The following is a 24,468-nucleotide window of genomic DNA, read 5'->3' on the forward strand; positions in this document are numbered from 1 at the left end:
TCATTTCCAAGCACATGCTTTTCCTACAACCTAAGAGTTTTATGTAACAGTTTTAAAGAGACATCCCTCTCTCTCTACATAGGAAATAAAGAGGGCTTTGGACTTGACCAAGAAAAGCTTTTGGAAGAACTCAAATTCTTAAAGAGTAGCTCAGAGACTTAGGCTGTAGCACAACTTCAAGGCAGGTCATTTCAAAGGACTGAGGCTACCCTAGAGGTCTGGCACTCTGTCTTCACAGTGGATGCCACCTGCCAGGGTCCCTGAACTGAGACTCTCCCTCCACCTCTGCCTATCACCACTGCTGCCCTGGGTAAAAACCAGCATCTTTCCTCACTGTGGTGGCTTTTTCCTCCCCTACAGTGTTTCTGTTCACATGCCCACCTAAGAGCCTGTCCTCCCACTGCCCTCTCCACCAGCCATTAACTTTCAACAGGGGATAACCATGCTGTCTGTCAAAGTAAAAAGTCACCTCTTGACTTTTCCTCCACTTTTATCATCACAGAGTCCTCTTTAGAATGCTCTAAGAACTCAGAGGAAGACTATCCATTGCCCTTTCTTTGAGAATTCTCTGTGTTATCCAAAAACAAAGTGGGAAGATCTGAAATTAGAAATTATTTCTGCAAATAAAATTATCAACCCCCTGAACCTTCCACAACAAGAACATTTTTAGACAAACTAAGTGTGGTGTTTTGTTTTGTCTTATTTTGTTATTAGAGTAAAAGACCTATCTTATCAAGTGGGGAAATAAAACTGAAAACATCTGGGGTATTTGGAAAGCAGTCTTAGTCATAAAGATGCTAAGGTGAGAAGGAAGCCACCTCTAAGTGTACCTTGTTTAAAACACAATGGCTTCAGTTACAGATGACAGGTGCTGAGAGCAATTGCTCAAGGGCAAAGACCCTAGCAAAGAAAATATGTGTGTAAATCCTTGGGTTAATGCCACTACCAATTGTCTCTGTTTTCAGCTCCTTTCTCTCTCATGGGTCAAGTCCTACAAGGGTTTGCATCCACAGGGGACCTCTATGGCCCCATCCACCTAATATAGTGCCATTTTTATAGGTCAAAAATGGCTAAATGCCTGCAATACCAATTTGTACATTTCCTCTCCATCATAGGAGGTAAGACGTCTACCTTTGCTGAGGATGTCTCACCTGGGTTGTTCCTTTGCAGTGCCAACCCTAACATCCGGGCATTGTCATCAGTTCAGATCGATCTTGAACTTCAGCCTGGGCAGGTGCACTGCTCTTTGGCCTCATCCTTGTGCAACCCACTTGAGAAAGAGTTTCAACTTTAGAAGGACCATATCCAGACAAAACAGGAGTCAGAATGTTCCTTAGGGAATTCCCACCGCTGAACCCATCCTGGGGCTCAGAGGGTCACTTAGTGTATATATATATATACACTCACCAAAACACAGAAGCCCCCCCCCGCCCCCCCACTACATTCTGACATCTTCTATTGATTTTTTACTTAAAAATGCTGGTGGGTACATACTAAATGTTTTTGTGACCCATGAGTTAGTCACAACCCACAGCTTGAAAGTCACTGCTCTATGGGGAGGGTATGTGCAAAGGATGAATTCTTTGTACAAGTGAAACCTTGTGAAAGTGGGCTCCACAGGAGGTTTGCTTTCCTGGATGCCATGACCTGGTCCTCTGGCCCTGCCTCCCTCCTTTTGCTGTAACCATGCCCTAGACCTCCCTGCCTAAAGAAGATGGACAGTGGCTTTCAGTCTTTATCCTTGATTTGTCCTCAGCTTTCTTGGCCAGGCTTTCTTGACTTTCAAAAACATGTGTGGCCATGATAGGAAATCGTAGCTTCAGAGATTTACAAGTTTGACTTTTTAATGATTCCGTGTTTTAATCCAATTTTAAAAATTCAAGAAGTGTTTGGTGTAGCTTTTTTTTTTATTTTTTTGGCCAAGTCCAGGTTTGAACCTGCCACCTCCAATATATGGGGCTGGTGCCCTACTCCTTGAGCCACAGGCGCCACCCCTGGTGTAGTTTATCTTAACGAGTAACACCACACTCAATGAGTGAGCTCAGGTACTAACATCAAATTAATTACGAAAGAGATTGAGACTGGGAAATGGCAAAATTACACTTCTCAGTATAATATTTTTTTTTACTTTTTTCTTTTATTTCTTCTTCTTCTTTTTTTTTTTTTTTAATAGAAACAATGTCTTGCTATATTGCCCAAGCTGACCTTGAAATCCTGGACTCAAGCAATCCTCCTGCCCCAGCCTCCTGAGCAGCTAGGATTACAGGCATGCACCACCAAGCCCTGCTAATGTATTTTTTAAGGCCTATATTATTCTCCAAGGCTATGAAAGTTGCCAAAATTTGTCTTTGTAACTTTTATTATTGATTTTATTATTTATTTGTGGTATTTGATTAATCACAGTCTCCCCTGCTAGATCTAAGTTCAGTAAGATCACAAATCGCTTATCTCACTCCCCAGCACCTACTTTGATGTTCAGTACACAGTAGTTTTCAGTAATTATTTTCTGAATGAATAACTGAACACTCCCTTGAAGAGAGTATTGTTAAGATTTTTTCCCCCCACCAAAGACTTTGAACTTTATCTTAAGCCTTATAAGCTAGAATACTGCATATGAATTTGACATCCAATTTAGACATTCATATAGGCCCTACAAGTTTGGGTAATCTTTAGGATCCCACTTGGGGCATAATGCCCCCAAGACACATCAGCACCCCAACTTCAATTTTAGCTTTCTAATTGTAACAGCTGCCTTCTATTGCACACCTCGCAATAACTCTAGGAAATTGGTACTGTTATCATCTTCCATTTTACAGAAGAGGAAATTGAGGCTCAGAAAGGTTTAATCTAGGTCTCTCAATGACTTTATATTACCCTTCATCAAATACCCTAGTATCTTAAAAAATGTTTTTTTCTCTCTATTCTTCTGAGAAGGCTTTGTGCAAAGGGGGCATTAAGAAACGGCATGGAAGAGGAATGAGCACTAAAATCAGGTTATTCCAAAAGAGAATGTATAGTTTCATAATGGACTGGCTCCTTACAGATGTTTATACACATTTTAAACAGGACACTGAAAAAATTTGTCTTTTCTCAATGCTAGTAAATGACCAACCTTTCAAATAACATCATTACTGCCTGATCATAGGTTACATTCTTTCAAATATAAATGGATGTCAAGGTAACTGAGAAGTAAATGGTTCTAAAATAAAACAAATCTTTAAATGAGGAATGGTAAGAAACAGTAATTTGATATTGTAAAAAAGAAGGAAGGAAGGAAAGGGAGGAAGGAAAGAGAGAAAGGAAAGAAGGAAGGAAGGACAGAAAGAAAGAAGGAATTTTGTTAAAGACGAAAAAGCGATTTTGCTTATCTATAATTCTTTTGATGATGTCTATCTTAAAACCCTTAGAGAGTTATTTTATTATTATTTTTTTTTTATCTTTTGAGACAGAACCTTAAGCTGTCGCCCTGGATAGAGTGCCGTGGCGTCACACGGCTCACAGCAACCTCCAACTCTTGGGCTTAAGTGATTCTCTTGCCTGAGCCTCCCAAGTAGCTGGGTCTACAGGCACCCGCCACAACGCCCAGCCATTTTTTGGTTGTAGTCGTTGTTTGGCAGGCCCGGGCTGCATTTGAACCCACCAGCTCTGGTGTATGTGGCTGGCGCCTTAGCTGCTTGAGCTACAGGTGCCAAGCCAAGAGTTATTTTAATCTGAAAGTTCTATGCCTCTCATTTTATGAATTTCCTCAAATTGAGTGGGCAGAATGTGCAAAAGGTATTAAACAGGATTCAGGGGAACATGGCCTTAGTTTTCTGAATTTTATAAAAGTAGTGGTAATTTTTATTCATTTTTCTCAGAAATATTTGCATTCAAAAGGACTCATATCCTAATTGTTTTTTCTCATAATTAATAATCATAGTAGGGCGGCACCTGTGGCTCAACGAGTAGGGCGCCGGTCCCATATGCTGCATGTGGTGGGTTCAAACCCAGCCCCAGCCAAAAACCACAAAAAAAAAAAAAAAAAATCATAGTAAACTTATTTAGGAATCTGCCGAGCGACAAACACAGTGATCACTCAAAGCATCAAATATATGATTATTAAGTAAAAAACAATGTTAAAAGAAACCTCTGTTGGGTACAATGGCTCACACCTGTAATTCTAGCACTTTGGGAGGCCAAGGCAGGAGGATTGCTTGAGGCCACAAGTTCAAAGACCAGGCGGAGCAAGAGCAAGAGCCACAAAAAATTAGAAAAAGTTATCTGGGTATAGGGGCTCACGTCTGTAATCCTAGCACTTTGGGAGGCTGCGGCAGGGGGATCCCTTGAGCTCAGAAATTCAATACCAGCCTGAGCAAAAGTGAGACCCCGTTTCTACTAAAAATAGGAAAAAAGTAGCCAGGCATTGTGGCCGTGGCCAACACCTGTAGTCCCAGCTATTTGGTAGGCCAAGGTGGGAGAATTGCTTAAGCAATTTGAGGTTGCTGTGAGTTGCAATGAGCTATGATAACACCACTGCACTCTTGCTGGGCGGAAGAGCAAGACTCTGGAAAAAAAAAAAGAAGAAACGGATAAGGACCAGATTAAAGTTGTCCTTGTCAACACCAAAGGGCAGTGAAGATCAATTGTTGTTCCTTCTTCCACTTTCCTTCCACCCCTTCTCTTCCCTTGTCCAATCCCAGCTCTGACTTTAGGAACTAAATGGTTTCTCAGTTGGCTCACTGTGGGAAGTGTCAACAATTAACAATGAATTGGCTGATAACATTAGCAACTGTCCCCTTAATTTCTCCCCTAGGCAGGATAGCTGGGGCTTAGACGTCTGTTGGGGAAGCTGTGGTGGTCCAGCCACCAGGAGGAGCAAACTCAGGAAATCCTGCTTAGCTGTGACAGCCAAAGAGGGAATTTATGCAGATAAATAATGGTCCTTTGATGGCCAACTTGGTTCTTTCCATGAAGAAGCAGTTAGAGCAGCGGTTCGCAACCTGGGGGTCACAACCCACAGGAACTGTATTAAAGGGTCGTGGCATTAGGAAGGTTGAGAACCACTGAGTTAGAGAATAAAGTGACAAATTTTAGAGTTGCTGAGATTGGTTAGTTTGCAACACCAAGAAACAGGAGAAAAAGAATTATCCAACATAATGAGAGAGGCCTGCTCCTAACCTTTCCTCATTGACACACTGTGAGACCCAGGGTCATTTCTTACCTGGAAATGTCTCATATGCAAAAAGTGTACACATGTTGAGCAGAAACTACAGAGACCTGAGTTCTTTTGCTTCCATGTCATGCGAAATAAAATATTCTTTTCTTTTTTTTTTTAGGAAAGAGAATAGTAGTGATATAAATATAATGGATTTTTTTAAAAGCATGTGTAAATATACTAAACAAAACTTCATTTTTGCTTATTACTTCCCACATGCATAGCTCAAATACAGTTCACTTATAGTTCACATATATTTTTGTGCAGAAATATTTAGCAGTAAATAAATGTACTCCCTTGAACAAAAACCTGTACTTTGATCTGTTTATTGAAATTTACCGTGTATATCATACATTGCCAAATCCTTTACAAGTTCTGCTCCTAATGTGCATGACGCAATGGTACATTTCAAAACTATTAAGAAATGAGTATAATTGTGATGGATGTGTTACTTAGTTCAATGTAAGCATTTCACATTGTATATTGAAGCAATACCCCGAAACCCCATAAATGCATCAATGTACAAAGTTATGATTTAATAAAAAACAGTTAAAAGAAAAGTTCTGTGTTAAGTTCTTTTATTCTTCTTCCTTCCAGAAATGAAAGATTTTATAGGACATTAGACATTTTGCTTACCTTTTGGACTTGTGCTGTCAGTGGGATTTTACTTATAAACTAAACTTGATACATAGCTGGACCAAAAAGAGCACCTAACATCACTGTGACCTCTGGGTGCTCCTCGCCTCCCACATGGCATCAGCTTCCACTGATGGCTCCGTTACAATTTCTCCTCTTTCTCCAGGCACTCTCCTGTCTGTGTCCTGACTCTCCTAAGTCTTTGGCCATTCCTTCTCAGGCTTCTCTGTTGGCTCATCCTCCACAACACATTCTTTAAATGTTGGGATTTTCCAAGGTTCCATCCAGAGCCACTCATCTCTTCATTTGTTTTCTCACAACATCTTCTCCCTAGGGAAGTCCATTTATTCTCATGGTTTTAAATACTTTCCCAAGCCTCTTCTCTAAGCACATATACCTCACATATTCACTCTACTTCTCAAACTGCTTCCCTGAAATCCCTTGTTTAACTGAAGATGAAAGATGCTGGTGGAAATATTCAGGAAACGTCATAGAGTGGTGATTTTTCAACCCGTGCACTGTGAGAGGATCTTAGCTGTGCCATGAAAATTTTCAAAGATCGTTAATTATTTCCAAAAGAATTTCAAAACACAGTGACTATATTCTTATTTTACTCCTTTTTTTTTTCGATCAGCATAATTTAAGTGTGCCGCCAAAGTTTAACTATAGGTGCGTGAGATAAAAAACATTAAAGACATTGTCATAGAGCAAGGTCATCTTTAGGAATTCAGGACTTTCTCTGCTGGTGTTGTGGGGGAGAGATAATAATGCCAATAATGGTGTTAGTGAAGGCTGCTTTTGTTTAGTTATCCATAATAATAAGTTATTGGATCTGATAAAATGCATGACAAAAGGTTTTGTCATCATGAAACTGGTTTCCATAAAATGGTCAAACATCTGAAATTCTCTCAGAATTGGGGATCTCTTCTTGTATTTATGAAAAATACATTTTTAGAAAATATCTGGATGCTAATAGAATGCCATGCTGCAAGGATGTGGAGAGAAGGGAATACTTTTGCATTGCTAGTAGGACTGCAAACTATATAGTCTCTATGGAAAGAAGAATGGAGAATCCTCAGAGAGCTAAAAGTAGACCTTCCATTTGATCCCACGATCCCATTACAAGGTATCTACCCAGAAGAAAAGAAATCATATTCTCACAAGGATATTTGTCCTAGAATGTTTATTGCAGCTCAATTAACAATAGACAAGACATGGAAGCTACCCAAGGGCCCATCAACCCATGAATGGATTAACAAACTGTGGTATATGTACACCATGGAGTACTATTCAGCCATAAGAAAAAATGGAGACCTTAATATTTTTTCTGCTTACCTGGATGGAGTTGAAACACATTCTTCTTAGTAAAGTACCACAAAAATGGAAAAACAAGTATCCAATGTACTCAACACCAATATGAAACCAATATATAAACAACTACAAGCCCACACAAAAGAAAAACCCAAGTATAGTCTAGTGTGGGGATGGGGGGTGGGAGAGGGGCAGAGGGAGGACCATTGGCCGGGTCTCACCTAATGTGCACACTGTGAGGGTGTCCTGCAGATCTCCTGGGCGAAGGGCCCAACTGCAACTTGAACTTTACCTTAGAAAAGAAAACAACGTAACCTAAATATTTGTGCCCTCACATTAATTTGAAATTTAAGGAAAATATCTGGTTTGAACGTTTTCCATTTTGTTAATTTGGCAGGCAGTTTAAAATATCACATTGTATGAATAGCCAGGCTACTGAAAGGTTTTGAAAGGAAATGTTCAGTGACTGACATTATGGAATTGGAAAGCAAGATCATTTTATAATATTCTTTTATTTTTCCCTCTAAAAAATAAGTGTACAAATTCTTGATTATCTATCATGGTGACAGAGATGAACAGGAACATTTATTGTCTGAAATTAATTATGTATATATCTTTGGCTATGGCGTTCTATTAGCATCTATCAATTAATCAAGGAAGGAAATAGTTCAGATACATATTGAGGGTTGAGTAGATCTTGGCTGAGTGACCCAACAGGACCTCTCAGAGCTCCTCAGTTCTCTTTTTTTGAGACAGAGTCTCAAGCTGTCGCCCTGGGTAGAGTGCTATGGCATCACAGCTTACAGCAACCTCCAACTCCTGGGCTCAAGCGAGTCTCCTGCCTCCACCTCCCAAGTAGCTGGGACTACAGGTGCCCGCCACTACGCCCAGCTATTTTTTGGTTGCAGCCATCATTGTTGTTTGGCGGGCCTGGACTGGATTCCAACTGGCCAGCTCAGGTGTATGTGGCTGGCGTCTTAGCCGCAGGAGCCGCAGGCGCCAAGCCTCAGTTTTCTCTTTAAGTGGAGTAATCTCCAACAGCAGAAGTGGTGTTTGTGCCTGTGCGTGTGTGTGTGTGTGTGTGTGTGTGTTTTATTAAGATGTGAGGGAGCAAACATGCCCACACTAGAAACAGAAGCTGAGCAGAAACGTGTTTATATCAGCCATGACTTCAGGGCAAGACGGGAAATTTTTTAAAATGTACTAACACTAGATGTTATAAACATCCTCTCTACTTCTCTGGAAGCTTGCAGGGACAGCTCAACACAGAGCAAAGAATCAATTGACAGAGACAGAGAAAGAGAGAGAGAATTTCCTGGCTAACAGGTGGCACGTGGGAATGTTTGCCTTTTGCTCCACATTCATAGGTATCTGGCCTACAGCAGAAACATAGTTGCCAAAGGTTCTTTTCTTAAAGGGAGAACTTGAGGCAACTGCAGACTGAGAAGGAAAATTAATAAAAAGCCTTTATGCAAGAAAATAAACGTTTGGGCGGCGCCTGTGGCTCAGTCGGTAGGGCGCCGGCCCCATATACCGAGGGTGGTGGGTTCAAACCTGGCCCCGGCTGAACTGCAACCAAAAAAAAAAAAAAAAAATAGCCGGGCGTTGTGGCGGGCGCCTGTAGTCCCAGCTGCTTGGGAGGCTGAGGCAAGAGAATCGCTTAAGCCCAGGAATTGGAGGTTGCTGTGAGCTGTGTGAGGCCACGGCACTCTACCGAGGGCCATAAAGTGAGACTCTGTCTCTACAAAAAAAAAAAAAAAAAAGAAAAGAAACGTTTGATGGCAACAAGCTTGGATGAAGAACAGCGGGGGGCCTAGTAGGGGATTCTTAATAAAAAAAAGATGGAAAGGAAAAAGATCCTGAGAGGCCAATGCAAACTCAGTGGCCTCCATGAAATCTGGTTACAAATCAAGTTAAATCCTCAGTGAGGAAGTGTTAAACGTGAACACCAGAACTGTTCTGTATATTTTTATATGTTTAGTATATACAGATTCTGATCAGGTTAACTATTTGGTTAACTCCATATTGTCAGCTTCCAGACTATGGATTCAGTTACTTATGGGAGGGGGCGAGGTCTGTGTAAAGCTCTGAGTTTTAAAAAACATCGAGATGCTTCTTTAAAGAAAGAAGCTGTCTTTCATGAGCCCAACAGCCAATTGCAATCAAGATTCCAAAGTGGGCAGGCCACGTATGCAGCATCCCCTTGAGAACAGGAATGTGAGGAAGTGTCTTGGTGGGTGTTACTTTGTATTTGTGGAAATTGATATTAATGGAACATGACAGCTTCAGATTGTACGGTGAGAGACTGAAGAAATAAGGAGAAGGACTGATAGAAGGTTGTTACTTGACCATCTTTCTGACTTTTCTCTTTCATCTTTTTAAAATACAGGTGGTTCTTGGCTTATAATGGTTTTTCAGCTTTACGGCCATGTGAAAGCAATGTGCATCCCGTAGCAACCATACTTCAAGTATCCACACAGCCACTCTGTTTTTCACTTTTAGTATAGTTTTCAATAAATTATTTGAAATAGTCAACCTTTTGTTCTAAAATAGGCTTCTTTTTTTTGTAGAGACAGAGTCTCACTTTACTGCCCTCAGTAGAGTGCCGTGGCGTCACACAGCTCACAGCAACCTCCAGCTCTTGGGCTTATGTGATTCTCTTGCCTCAGCCTCCCTAGTAGCTGGGACTACAGGCGCCTGCCACAATGCCCGGCTATTTTTTTGTTGCAGTTTGGCCGGGGCTGGGTTTGAACCCACCACCCTCGGTATATGGGGCCGGTGCCCTACTCACTGAGCCACAGGTGCCGCCCAAAAAGGTCGTTGGGTTTTTTTTTTTTTTTTGGTTTTTAGCCGGGGCTGGGTTTGAACCCACCACCTCTGGCATATGGGACCGGCACCCTACTCCTTGAGCCACAGACACCGCCCTCTAAAATAGGCTTTGTGTTAGGTGATTTTTGCTCAATTATAGGCTAACGTGAGTGTTCTGAGTATGCTCGGTAGGTCAGGTGTGTTCAATGCATTTTGTTACTTACAATATTTTCCATTGAAGATGCAACCCCATTGTAAGTCAAAAAACATAGGTATGTGTTTGTCCCTAGGAGCCAGGCCGCACACACTGGCAGCCCTTGCTGGGAATGGCACGAAATGCATTGTCACTGTCCTTCCAGGGGAGTGATGACTAAGCTGAGAGTTTGGAAAAGGGATTTGAGTTCATGATCTGTACTAGCAACTAGCTAGTTGCTCAAGTCTCCTGGCTTTTTCATGTCTTTTTAGAGTCCAATTGTGCCAACACCAGCCCTGGGCCTTCTCTGGCTCGGCTCCGCCTCCTGCCACTCTCCAGGTTCGTCTTTTCCTTCACTCTGTCTGGAGAGGCTCTCTGTGGGCAGGGTCCATAAATTTATCTGGGCTGGGCCTTGTCCCAGAATAACCTACTTTCGTCTCCTTTCCCAGTCCCACGTACTGCCAGTCCAATGCCTTCAAGGCCAAGTCAAATCCTAAGTTCACCAAAGAAACAGCCTCAGAACCTCTCAGACTATTGCCTGTCCTCCAGAGGTGTGTGTGTCTGTGTGTCTCTGTGTGTATTTCCTTCCTGTTCCCCCCCAATTATGGGTTCTTCAAAGGAAGAGTCAAATCTTCTTTGCCACAGCCCCTAGCATTTTTGTTGACTCTGCTGTATTGCTTTGCACAAAATAATTCTTACAAGGTTTTTAATAAGTAACTATCACTGGGCCAAGTGTCAAAGAATTTCTGTTGAGGTTATTTAATATACACATGACACATTCTAAGTATTTTTTAAAAATTGCCTTTGTTGAGATATAATTCACACACTATTCATCATTTAAAGTACACAATTCAATGTTTTTAGTGTGGGTTTTGCAACCATCACCGCTATCTAATTTTAGAATAGTTTTGTCCTTCGAGAAAGAAACCCTGTACCCACTAACAGTCTCTCTTCAGTTCCACCCACCCCCTGGCCCCTGGAAACCACTAATCTACTTTCTGTCTCAGTCGATTTGCCTATTCTGGACATCGCATATAAATAGAATCATATAATATGTGGTATTTATGATCTAAGTTTTATGCTGTTGAAACATTTAGAGACTTTTCTTTTTAAAAGGTTGGCTCCTTTAAATAACCCTCTGGCAAAATCCACTCTGGAAGGGAGAAATCATTAATCAGACAAGAGAAATACCGAGTGACCTTTTAAAGGGTATTAGTTATTTTAACCAAGAATTACGATACCATCACATAAATAAATGACTCATTTCAGGTGAAGACACTTTGGGTGAATGTCAGTTGTCTCTTCCCAGGGCTGACTCTCACCTCTGGTATCTACTTATTCTCCAGCATACCCTGCTTAGAGGAATTGTTAAGTTCTTGGAAAAGGCCAAAATTCCTCATGAACCTCCTTGATCAGAGGCTGAGGTAGGGTTTTTATTTCAATAATTCTTAAAAAGGGCTCAGCACCTGTAGCTCAGTGGCTAGGGTGCCAGCCATGTATACCAGAGCTGGTGGGTTCAAACCCAGCCCGGGCCTGCCAAACAACAATGACAACTACAACCAAAAAATAGCCGGGTGTTGTGGCAGGCACCTGTAGTCCCAGCTACTTGGGAGGCTGAGGCAAGAGAATTGCTTAAGCCAAGAGTTTGAGGTTGCTATGAGGTGTGATGCCACGGCACTCTACCAAGTGTGACATAGTGAGACTCTGTCTAAAAAATAAATAAATAAATAAAAGAAAAATAATAATTTTTAAAAAGTTTCCTAAGTGGGGGCGGCACCTGTGGCTCAAAGGAGTAGGGCGCCGACCCCATGTGCTGGAGGTGGTGGGTTCAGGCCCAGCCCCAGCCAAAAACTGCAAAAAAAAAAAAGGTTTCCTGAGCGTTAAACCTATCCTCTTACAGGCACAAGTATAAACCTTTGTCACCAATTTCACGGATTCAGAAATGCCCATTTTTTTTACATTTCAGTGTTTCTTAAATTGAGATCACCTTACAGTTGCTGCTAGCCTGGTGGCAATCATGAAGAAGTTGTCATTGCTAGCATGAGTGCAGACTACGGTAGCAGTTCATAGAGCATTTTATTTATTTGTTTATTTATTTTTCTGAGACGTCTCACTTTGTAGCCCTTGTAGAGTGCTGTGGCATCACAGCTCAAAGCAACCTCAAACTCTTGGGCTTAAGCAATTCTCTTGCCTCAGCCTCCCAAGTACCTGGGATGACAGGCACCCACTACAATGCCTGGCTATTTTTAGAGATGAGGTCTTGCTCTGGCTCAGGCTGGTCTCAAACCTGTGAGCTCAGGCAATCCACCCACCTCTGCCTCCCAGTGCTGGGATTACAGGCGTGAGCTACCGTGCCTGACTCATAGGGCATTTTAATTGTACCTGTGCCTGGTTGACACCACTTATGTGAGTTTCCAGGCCATTCACAATGTCTTCAGAAAGTGTACACTATGATTTGGCATTGACATTCTACATACCCATTGCTTCTGAGAGCACAGCGGATGACATCTTGTGAAGAAACATAGATATTATTGACGATGGAATAAAAGGTGATTCAGAAGCCCAGGCTCTGCGTATAAAAAGTCTTTGGAATACCCTAGCCTTGTATTTTCCTTTTATGGTTGCGAAGAGTGATATACGTTAAAAAAATTTCTGTGTCTGAGGAAGTCTGAAGGAGCATTTTCAAAGTGATTGCAAAGAAAAAAGCTTCTGTTAGAGTTAGCAGGTATGTGTTCCTGACACACAAAAATAATGATCCATTGTATGATCTTACATGCAGCCTCTTAAACACGGTATATCCCGGGTGTCTTATCTTATTCTCTGCCCTTCAACAGCAGGGACTGGGAAATGGAGCGGAATTCTTAGAATTATTCTCAGACTCAGGTCAGGAGGGTTGAAAGATGAACCTTGCTTAAGAAACTTCTGAGGTTACTTCTTGTGCCTTAGTGCTGGTACAGAGAGCAACAAAATTCATGGCAGAGACAAACAAGTTGAGGTGCACAAGGCCTAAGCAGGAACTGAGTTTTCGGAGTGCTGGCAAGCAGCCTGGAGACAGCTCCTCGCACCCCTGGGATCCTTGGGAGAACTGCAGAACGCTGTAAACTACACACTGACATCATCCCTGTCTGGGCAAAGACACCGCCAGCAGCCACCCAGAAATGGCCTTAAAGAATCCCTAATGAATTAATCACCATAAACCAGGGCAGGGGAGGGAGAACACGCTCGGCGTCAGTCTGCCTTTGCCCGGGAGTTCCACTCCCATTCACCAATTAGCTTTACAGTTGCATCTGCCTTTCCTGCCAAGCTCTCTCATAAAGGAATTTATCACCTTCTGTTCTGCTTTTCTTCCCAAATGTGAATCAGAATCCAACAGTACCATTTAAAAAGGCACTTTGAGCAAATCCAATTATGCCCCCAAGCACCTTCACGTGGAAGAGTGAGCTCTTCCGCATTTCCTTTTGTGGCTGTGCTAACCATGCTGGCCCAGGGGCTCACCAGCTAGCCAGGCCAATAATAATAAGAAACACTTGTTTATGTGCCAGGCCTCTGTTGAAACCTCTGTTCTACGGTTTCTCATATATTATTAACTCATTTAATCCTCATGATAATCCTATGAGATCAGTACTGTTGTTACTCCCATGTTATACATGAAGAAACTGGGGCATAGAGAAGTTAAGAAACTTGCCCTCCATCACACAGCTCTAGACCAAAGAGATGAGGGTTGAACCCAGGCCTGTTGGCTCTAAAGTTCATACTTTTAAGCACTACTAATGTTCAACCATGAAGAAAGATGGTCAGACACTATGCCTTTTTCTAAGAACGTGAGCTAGCTAGTCCTGTGGGTTTTGCGCCTTTCATCAGACTTACAAAGAACTACATATATGTAAAGGATCCCATCAGAGATGCCATGCTTGAAATAGGGGTAGGACCTGGAGGCATTGCCCTTCTTTGGCCTTCCTCCTGCCCCCTGAGGTGGGCTTGGCATGTCCTGGGACTCCGGGGCTCTGGAAATCACAGCTGGAAAATCTCCATTTACGTGTCTCTTCTTATTGAGCAGTTACCCAGGATCTCAGAGAAGCAGCTGAGTTCCCAGGGCTGCAGAGCTTCTCCGGGCAGAGGCGAGCTCTCTGACATTCTACCAGCACCCGTTCCCTGGCCCTGCCCCAGCGTGCTGCCTCCGCATGTCAGTTAGCGCCTGCAACGCTGCGCTTAATGAGGACAAACAAATGTGCTCATCGCGTTGACTCCAAGTGTGAATGATGTGATCGCTGTGCTCCTGCTTAGTAATCCTTTCTCTGGAAACATCTAGGGCAGATGCTGCAGAGCTTTAAACGTCGCCATTCAGATAGCAGTGGTGGGTTTACAGGGAGCCCGCACAATGGAGCTGCAGGGCAGTTCTGGCCCTGAATCAATCTCCATTTGTCTCATCTCCAAGGGAACTTCTTGTCCAGCTACTACTATTATTTCCTTCCTGGATACTGTGTGGAAGTCTGTCCTTCTAACCTAAGCCCTAGTGAGACAGAGGATAGAAAATCCAAACCACTTGAGAACCACTTGGGTTCATTCAACTTGGTAATCTCTCCTTTTCTGGGCACCTAAATCCCCAACTTCTTCTGCATGGGTCACTTTGTATTTGCAGACAGCCCACAAAGCGTCATTGTTTGTGAAAGCGTGGCTGCCCCAGTATGAATCTGTGCCTTTTCCTTCATAGCAGGCCCTATCCAGACCTTTTCTGAGGGCTCTAACCAGACAGTTGGAGTAAGTGGCCATGAAGTAATAATGACGTACAATTACTGCTCTGTATCTGTAAATTAATAAAGAAATGATTCTCTGCCTGCAACACTTCCCTTGTGTTAACTGAACTTTTACTACCTGATATGGTAGTTCAAGTTAATAAAGAAATGATTCTCTGCTTGCAACACTTCCCTTGTGTTAACTGAACTTTTACTATTGATATGGTAGTTCAATAACTTTCTCATAACTCTGGTCGCACGTATTAAAAAAAAAACTAGGTAGACTTACTTCCCTTTCTAGCCTTGTCTGGTGGTGTTTTGATAACTTTGATGGTGTGATACATTTATGTTGTGTAGAAGAAAAAAAGAAACCATTAAGTTTTTGCTCAATATAGATAAAAAAGAAATTCCACCTTCTTCTATGTGAATGGATGCATTATATTTAGTCAAATGCAACCACAGTATTACGTTCTGTATCTCTGGGTATCTTCAGATACGTGGGTTTTGCACCTTTCATCAGACTTACATAGAACTCCGTATATGTAAAAGAAGAGATTACCAAGTTGAATGAACCCTTTTGTGTACTTGGCCAAGTTATTTCTGCTCACACTCTATTTTTCTCTAGAGGTAATGCCATACTAATAATTAAGAAATATGGGTCTCTCTCCCTCTGGCTTGAGATCAGGGAGAGCTTAGTCACAACTTGAAAAACTCATGGGGAAAGTGAGCTGCCCACATGTGAGAGACATCATTAACGTAGGAGGATAACCCTTCTGCTTTATGGCAAGGTGGCTATCTCCTTGGATCTTGATCAGATCTTAATACATCAGTACTCTGGGGCATGAGTCAGCAGTCTTCTTATCTACTCACAACTAGGTATAAAAGAAAAAAATACCATTCTTTAGAAGATATTGTACTAACAATAAATGCTACTAGAATTGCTGTCACCCAAGCATTGTGATGATAAGGTATCACACGTTTTCTGCTGTGCTACCCTAATCGGCTAAGAACCACTGCTCTTAATAGTTCACTCTTCTGTATTCTAATTTTTTTTTTAATCTAAAGCACTCACATGTTTTTTTGTAAAGTTGTATTGATTTCACTGATACCAAAATGTCCCTGGTTTTTTTTAACATCACAACTCCAGAAGATGATTTGAAGGATAAAACTATCGGCAAATGATTCTTGGGGAAAGGGAGACAGGATGAAAAGTTTGGAGACTTCATCAAGTCTCAGTTTGAAAGAAGTACAGTCTGTGGGTTAAAACTCTTACCACTTCCTGACTTTATGAGTTGGTGCCAACCCAGCACCAGACAGGTGCCACCAAATACTACCTTGGCCTTTGTAACTAACAAGCAGTCGTTTTTTTGTTTTTTTGAGACACAGTCTCACTCAGTCACCCTGGAGTAGAATGCTGTGGCATCACAGCTCACAGCAACGGCAAACTCTTGGGCTCAAGTGATCCTCTTGCCTCAGCCTCCCAAGAAGCTGGGACTGCAGGTGCTTACTACAACACTCGGCTATCTTCTTTCTTTTTCCTTTTTTTTTTTTGAGACAGAGCCTCAAGGTGTTGCCCTGGGTAGAGTACCGTGGCATCACAGCTCACAGAGACCTCCAACTCCTGGGCCCAAGCGAGTCTCCTGCCTCCGCCTCCCAAGTAGCTGGGACTACAGGCACCCACCACAACGCCCAGCTATTTTTTGGTTGCAGCCATCATTGTTGTTTGGCGGGCCTGGGCTGGATTCGAAACCGCCAGCTCAGGTGTATGTGGCTGGTGCCTTAGCCGCTTGAGCCACAGGCGCCGAGCCACACCTGGCTATTTTCTAAAGATTGGGTCTCGCTTTTACTCAGGCTGGTCTTAAACTCCTGAGCTTAAGCATCTGCTCACCTCGACTAACAGGTAGTCTTAAGTATAGAGACCCAGAACTGACTAACAGGTAGTTTTAAGTATAGAGGACATCCTGTGCAGATGTCCTCTTTCATAGGCTCCTGAAGCCTTGGGAAGAACTGAATTGAGGACCAATGAAGCCGGCCTTCCAAAGCTGGAAACACATTCCTATACATACCTGGCACTGCAGAGGAGACAGGATGTTGCTCCAGAGCATGGAGCATGAATCATGCAAGGGCAAGAAGTGGTTAAATAAAGCATAAAAGGTAGGTGAGATTATACCAACGGGAGGTTAATATGTGGTATTTTAATATATCTTTGGAGCCAAATTGCCCAAAGATCATTGTCCCTTGGATAAATAGACACCCTTTCAAAATGGCAAAACATGCAATAAGAAAGAATCACAATTCTGGTTGAATATACTCTGAGCCACGGTTTTCTGTGTGCAGATGCCCATCACGAGTAGCTTGTAAAATCAGCAGCCGCTGTGACCGCTCGCTCATGCATAGGCTCTGCTGATTTTACAAATACACAGCCGCCTCTCCAAGGACAGGCTCCAGCCTGACGTTTGCACAGCCAGCAGAAATAATTTCTTGTGGGAGATAGAATTTCAACATTTAGCAATATTCCGTCAAAGAAAGCTGCACCTTCAGCCACACACGCTATTTCAGGGGAGTTGGTTGCCCTTCCCCTGACTGCTTCCCTGAAAATTAATAGGCAGCCAGCAGGTAAATCAATGCATTTTACACAGGACAGCAGCCCAGATTTTGTAGGGCTCTCTATTGGGAATATTTATCATGTGAGGCAGTGGTGAGGTTTTTTAAAAAATAACATTTGTTGGTTTTTCTTGATTATCAAAATAAATCATGTTCATTAGAGAAATGTTGAAAAATAAGAAACCATAAAATAATTTAATTCAATCATTCAAAGATAAACTCTAATATTGAAGGTACTTTCTACCCTCTTACACAATTGGCATTTACTACATCATCAGTTTGTTTTCTCACTTAAGATTATATTGTATATGCCGGACTTTCATTGCTTCTTTTTTGTCATTATAAACAAGGTTTGAGGAAATACTCTCATGTGCAATTTTTAATCTACATTTCTGATTATTTCCATAAGGCAGATTTCTAGAAGTGGGATTTCTAGGTGGAAAGATGTAAATAAATAAACATCATGGCATTTAAACAAAGATTCTCTGGGTGAGTTGGAAAACACATCGCCGTATTTACTGGTTGTACACTGCTGTTTCTGGAACAACACCTGTCATCAGCTTTCCTCATTCCAACGTTTCTTGACGTTAAGGTAGTAGGTTTGATGCTTTCTCTCTAGAGAGCAGATGATGGAATGATGAGACCCCTGCTGGCCAGCATCCTTTGGTCCCTTCAGGTCTTCCTCTCTTTCCCACCCTGCATGGGCCCTGGGCCGCTGACCTTTATGAACTACATCAACAGACTCCTTGCTTTGTACATTCAGCTGGGCTCAACAGACGGGAGACTGGCTGAGGACTGCAGGGCGGAAGGAGGAAGATGCGGAGTCTTTACCTTCCAGCTGCTCCCTGAAGAATTGCTGTGGGTTGGCTGCATCTTTTTTTTTTTTTCTTATCTGCATTTTTTTGGTGTGTGATACAATATACATAACATTTTCCATTTATTCACCATTTTTCAGTGTACAATTTACTGCTGGACATCTACCAAGTTGTGATATCCATTTGCAAAACTACAAATAGCAGTGAAAAATAGAAGCCCATACCCATTAAACAACTCCCCATCATGTGCCCTCCTCTTGGCCCCTGGTAACATTTATTCTACATTCTATGAATTTGCCTTTTCTGGGTACCTCATATAAAGGGAATGATATAAAATATTTATCCTTCTGTGTGTGGCTTATCATGTTTAGCATAATGTCTTCAAGCTTCATTCGTGTTGTGACATATAACAGAATTTCTTTTTTAAGACTGAGTAATATTCCATCGTATGTATAAGCCCCCTTTTGTTCATCCATTCATCTGTTGAGGGGCATTTGGGTTTTGGCTGTGAATGATGCTGCTGTGAATATGGGTGGACAGTGGCTGCATCCTTTCACTGGGCCATAAGTCCTATCAGGTGGCCCTTTCCAGACAGCTACTCTCTGTCCATTCTAATCACTCCCTCTCCTGGGTCCTTTGGGCCTAAAGTGATAGTGGCTCTGTACTGTGACTGTTCTTGGGGTACTGCACCATCCCTTGTGGGTTCCCTTATACCAGTGGTTCTCAACTTGTGGGTCTCAACCCCTTTGTAACAATGAAAATACATTGCAGCATTAGGAAGGTTGAGAACTACTGCCCTATACCCTACCCGTGTCTTTGTCTTTTCTTTATTAATTTCTTCACATAGTCTGAGTGTGCCATCAATTCTTTGCCAGGATTCTGGCTTTCACAGAAATTTTGCTATTAACTCTACCTTGGGCCTGAAACAACTGCATACCTCTCAGTATGCACCTGAGCATTTAGCTAACAGGCCCGACAGTAGATAAAGACAGACATCTGGAAATCCGAAACAGTATGCTGTTTGCTCAGACCTCATTCCATTTCAATTGATTCAAAATTCCTACTGCTAGGCTCTGGTAAATTGTCATTTTAAAGAAGTTTCCCAGTGATTCTAATGCTGTGATCCAAGGTCTAACATGACTCTCTGGTGTTGGGACTCTTGTTTGCAGCCCTGAGTCCAGGTGTAGTTCTAGGTCTGCTTTAGGAATTTAGGCCAATATTTCTGAATCAGACTAGCCAAGGTATATTGCAGTGAAGGTATTTAAAACTTTACCACATTTCATTCATATGCACCAACTAATTAGCTCGGTCCCTTCAAAATGATCAAGATTTTAGGAAGAATAGAGAATTATTTCCACACACAGAGATTGTCTTGTTGTTGTTGTTTTTTTTAAGTGACAGGACACTTTAAGATAAAAGCAATAGATAAGTGAAAGAGGGGAACAGAACTTCTGGCAGCGGAAGGGGGAAACCTGAGTGGGAAGCCCAGGTAGGCCTTCTGTCTGGGGGTTTATATACTGTTTTTCCTATCCTTCAGGCCAGAGATTTTATATTTATATATATATATATAATTTTTTTTTTTGAGACAGAGTCTCACTATGTCACCTTCGGTACAGTGCTATGAAATCACAGCTCACAGCAACCTCAAACTCTTGGGCTTAAGTGATTCTCTTGCCTCAACCTCCCAAGTAGTTGGGACTACAGGCACCCACCATGATGCCTAGCTATTTTTTTTGTTGTAATTGTCATTGTTGTTTAGCTGGCGCAGGCCAGGTTCGAACCCACCAGCCGCAGTGCATATGGCTGGTGCTGCAACCACTGTGCTACGGGCGCTGAGCCAGAGAGATTGTCTTCTAAGGTGCCAACATCTTGTGCACTTTTCTCCAGGTGCATATTATTGTGCACTCATCTTTTCATGTTTAAGATTTACAGCAGCAATATAAGACTAAGTCTGAGAAGGTACCAGCCCCCAGCCCTCATTCTTCTAAAAGTTGCTTAACTAACAATACTTCTTGTACATTTCCTAAGGTACACAAGTACCCAAATATAATGTCAAAAGCCACACTAGACAGCTATGATTGCATTACCAGCCCACCCAAACACCCACCAGCAAACAATAGCTGCACATTTGAACAGTATCCAGAGATGAATGGGGAGCTAAAAGACAAGATAAGGAAACAGGCTTTACCAACCTCAATATTTTGCCAAAGCAACTCTGAATTCAGAATATTATATAAGTTGTTTGCTTATTACTTCAATTTCTTCATCTTCAAAAAAGAGAGAGACAGTGCAGTGCCTGTGGCTCAAAGGAGTAGGGCGCCGGCCCCATATGCCAAAGGTGGCGGGTTCAAATCCAGCCCCAGCCAAAAAAAAAAAAAACTGCAAAAAAAAAAAAGAGAGAGAGAGAAACAGAAAATATTTTACTATACTAAAAAAGCATCTAAAATCACATCAATTAAAAATCAACGTTCTATATTGCAAATGAGGAAATGAGGTGTAGACGGGTTTGAAGGCCAACTCCAAGTTCAACTCACTAAATGACAGTAGGATTCAGCTTCAAATCAAGTTCTCCTGGTTCTTAGCTGAGTTGATAGGCCAAAATGAAGCCAGATAGAAAAGGAGAATTTAATCAGCAACAAAGCAAAACAAAATCAAAAGAGAGAGTAAGCAAGCAAGGGCTGGTGCTAGACTTGTCCTGCCACTGGCAAGACTGAGCGGGCGGGGAGTGTGGTCACCATGGTTAATGCAACTGGTCATTAACCATGGTTTAAAAAAAAAAATCACAAAGTTTGTTAAATGTCTTTAACCTTAAGTGATGTGGACAAGAGCTAAATGCTAGGAAGGTGTCAAAAATGGCAGAGAGGCCCTTGTCTTGTTCCCCGTGGCATTCGTTTTCAGGTCAGCCCCTAGAAATAAGCTGTGGCTCTGAGTGGAGCCTCGGCTGCCCAAAGGCCAGATGTGAATTATTCCTAGAGCTAAAACATGTCCTTTCTGGGGGCTGATGAATTTTTCCAAACAAAAGGAACCTCTTTTGTTCCTTCATCTATGACATAAGAAGTTGAATCACTAAGTTTCCTTGCTCCTTAATTAATAACCTTCATTTTCTGAGCATCTTTCTTGAGTCTGTAGGAGGCTACCTCACAGCTGACTAAATTGCATTCATAATAGCCCAGACTATGAACTATGGGTAAATCAAGACTTTAATGTTTTAATATTTCAATGTAATAACATTTGGGAATATCTTATTTGTCATTTGAAAAACTTGACCCTAAAACACTATCATAATCACTATAACAAGTTGCTGTTTTAAACCAGAAGTGATTAAGAAAAATAGATAAATTTATGTTCAGCTCACAACATACAACTTGTTTTTGCTTCAAAATTAGAAATAGGGGAAACAAGATGGCAGGCTCAGGATGAGGCATTGTTAAGGGATGAAAATTGATTTTTCCTAGAAGCAGATTTTAAAAGCAGTGTTTCTTCAAAACATCTTTTTCATAAGTATCTTGATACACCATGGCTGGAGCAGCAGTAAAATGGGTGATATCAAAAAGAAGTATCTTGAAACATTTATTTCCAATCCAAAAGGGAGCTTTATATTGTGTTTGTCATAAATCTACATATTCTTCTCTACCAGATGACTATAATTGCAAAGTAGAGCTTGCTTTGATATCTGATGGCAGGACAATAGTATGCTACCACCCTCTGTGGACATTCCATATGAACACACAAAACCTATTCCTCTACCAGATCCTGTATGTAATAATGAAGAAACACATGATCAAGTCCTGAAAACCAGATTAGCAGAAAAAAGTGAATGCCTTGAACAAGGATCCATGATAGAACAATTAGCAAAATGTTCTTAACTACTAAGCACCATTGGTATCCTCATGGACAGTATCACACTTGTCATAAGAAACTGAATCCTCCAAAGGACAGATGATAACTGAGGTTTTCCAGGGAATCGGAGAGAAATGTGCCTCATATGCCATTTGAGAAAATGCAATCTGGTATATTCATTAATATGTTATATAGTAAAATAGTAATAATAAAATGCCTTTTCATATAAAAAAATCAGAAATAGGTTTTTACTGATGGTAAAATCAGGCAGTGGTTTAAAAAGGCAGACTGCAGGTTGTCTCGAAAGCAAAAATCATACTTTCACTTCTACGATGTGTACAGTCTTTGACCAGGACTGATATTAATTAAATATGAAGTAATTTTGACAGGTCACACCCTGACACTAACTGTTGAAGTCATTGGCACAGGCAGGGATTGGAAGGCAGTGATTGCCTGCAAAGCCCTAACGTTTTTGACTATATGAACCAGATAAAATAAAGCATGTAGGCCCAGGACAGCTTCATGAAAGCCAAGTGTTAATTTTTCCTACCAGTGTCACTGTCAGGTTCACTTTCTTTCTTTCTTTTTTTTTTTTTTTATTAAATCATAGCTGTGTACATTAACACGATCATGGAGCACCATACACTGGTTTTATAGACTGTCTGACACATTTTCATCACACTGGTTAACATAGCCTTCTTGGCATTTCTTAGTTATTATGTTAAGATATTTACATTCTACATTTACTAAATTTCACATATACCCTTGTAACATGCACCGCAGGTGTAATCCCACCAATCACCCTCCCTCCGCCCTCCCCCCTCCCTCCCCTCCCTTTCCCCCTTCCCCCTATTCTTAGGTTATATTTGTACCAGAATGTTTATTGCAGCCCAATTCATAATTGCTAAGTCATGGCAAAAGCCCAAGTGCCCATCGATCCACGAATGGATTAATAAATTGTGTTATATGTACACCATGAAATATTATACAGCCTTAAAGGAAGATGGAGACTTTACCTCTTTCATGTTTACATGGATGGAGCTGGAACATATTCTTTAGTAAAGTTTCTCAAGAATGGAAGAAAAAGTATCCAATGTACTCAGCCCTACTATGAAACTAATTTATGCTATAACCCTGTTATAACCTCAGGTTCACTTTCTAAGCATTTTGGACTAATTGGACAACACCATGAACCCTCTGAGGATAACATCTGTGCATCACAGTGAACACACAAAACAAGAATTCAACATTTGTGGCCAGGAGCAGTGGCTCATGCCTGTAATCTAGCACTCTGGGAGGCCGAGGTGGGTGGATTACTTGAGCTCAGGAGTTCGAGACCAACCTGAGAAAGAGCAAGACCTGTCTCCACTAAACATAGAAAAATTAGCTGGGCATTGTGCTGGACGCCAGCTACTCAGGAGGCTGAGGCAAGAGGATCGCTTGAACCTGGGAGTTTGAGGTTGCTGTGAGCTATGATAACACCACAGCACTCACTCTACCCAGGGCATCAGAGTAAGACTCTATCTCAAAAAAAAAAAAAAAAGAAAGAAAGAAAGAAAGAAAAAGAAAAGAAAAGAAATTGAATATTCCTATGATTCTCAGTAATTTCAGTTCCTTTTCCCCCTTATTCACCTTTTTTTTTCTTTTTTTGAAACAGAGTCTCACTTTGTCACCCTCGGTAGAGTGCCATGGCGTTATAGCTCACAGCAACCTCAGACTCTTGAGCTCAAAGCGATTCTTATGCCTCAGCCTCCTGGTAGCTGGGATTATAGGTGCCCACCACAGTGCCCAGCTTTTTTTTTTTTTTTTTTTAGAGACGGGGTCTTTCTCTTGTTCAGGCTGGTCTCTAACTCCTCAGTTCAGGCTATCCACCTGCCTCAGCCTCCCAGAGTGCTAGTATTATAGGCATGTGCCCTAGCACCCGGCCCCCTATTCACCTTTTAAAGGAATGTTTTGTTTTGTTTTGTTTTTTTATCATGGCAGTGAGTAAATGGTTCATAGAATTAAGAATAAACCCATATTGACAAGTTATGGGGGATTAAAATGATCATTCTCATGACCAGAAACTGCCCCCCTCCATTGTGGAGAGGATAGACAAGCAGTTCTCAGGAGGCAATGCCAGGTCTGTGGGGTTGTACTATGAGTGGGGCTCCTGTTGAGAGCATGGGTGAGACCACACCCCTGTGGGTAGTGGGAGGAATTTTCTGGGTGGAGTCTGTGTGTGGTGGGGGGGCATCATTCCTAGACAAGAGGCTGGTCCTCAGTAGGGAGCCAGAAGTGGGGGGCAGGCCTGCAGATGGCAGACACTTCTCATGGCCTTCCACTGTCCTCAGC

General features: G+C 41.8%; 1 pseudogene; it reads left to right on the top strand.

Moving 5' to 3' along the window:
- Window positions 1-21,810: 21,810 nt before the first annotated feature.
- On the top strand, window positions 21,811-22,237 carry LOC128575641 (39S ribosomal protein L42, mitochondrial-like; annotated as a pseudogene).
- Window positions 22,238-24,468: the final 2,231 nt, after the last annotated feature.

Source organism: Nycticebus coucang, chromosome 1 (assembly GCF_027406575.1).
Source record: "Nycticebus coucang isolate mNycCou1 chromosome 1, mNycCou1.pri, whole genome shotgun sequence".
NCBI lineage: Eukaryota > Metazoa > Chordata > Mammalia > Primates > Lorisidae > Nycticebus > Nycticebus coucang.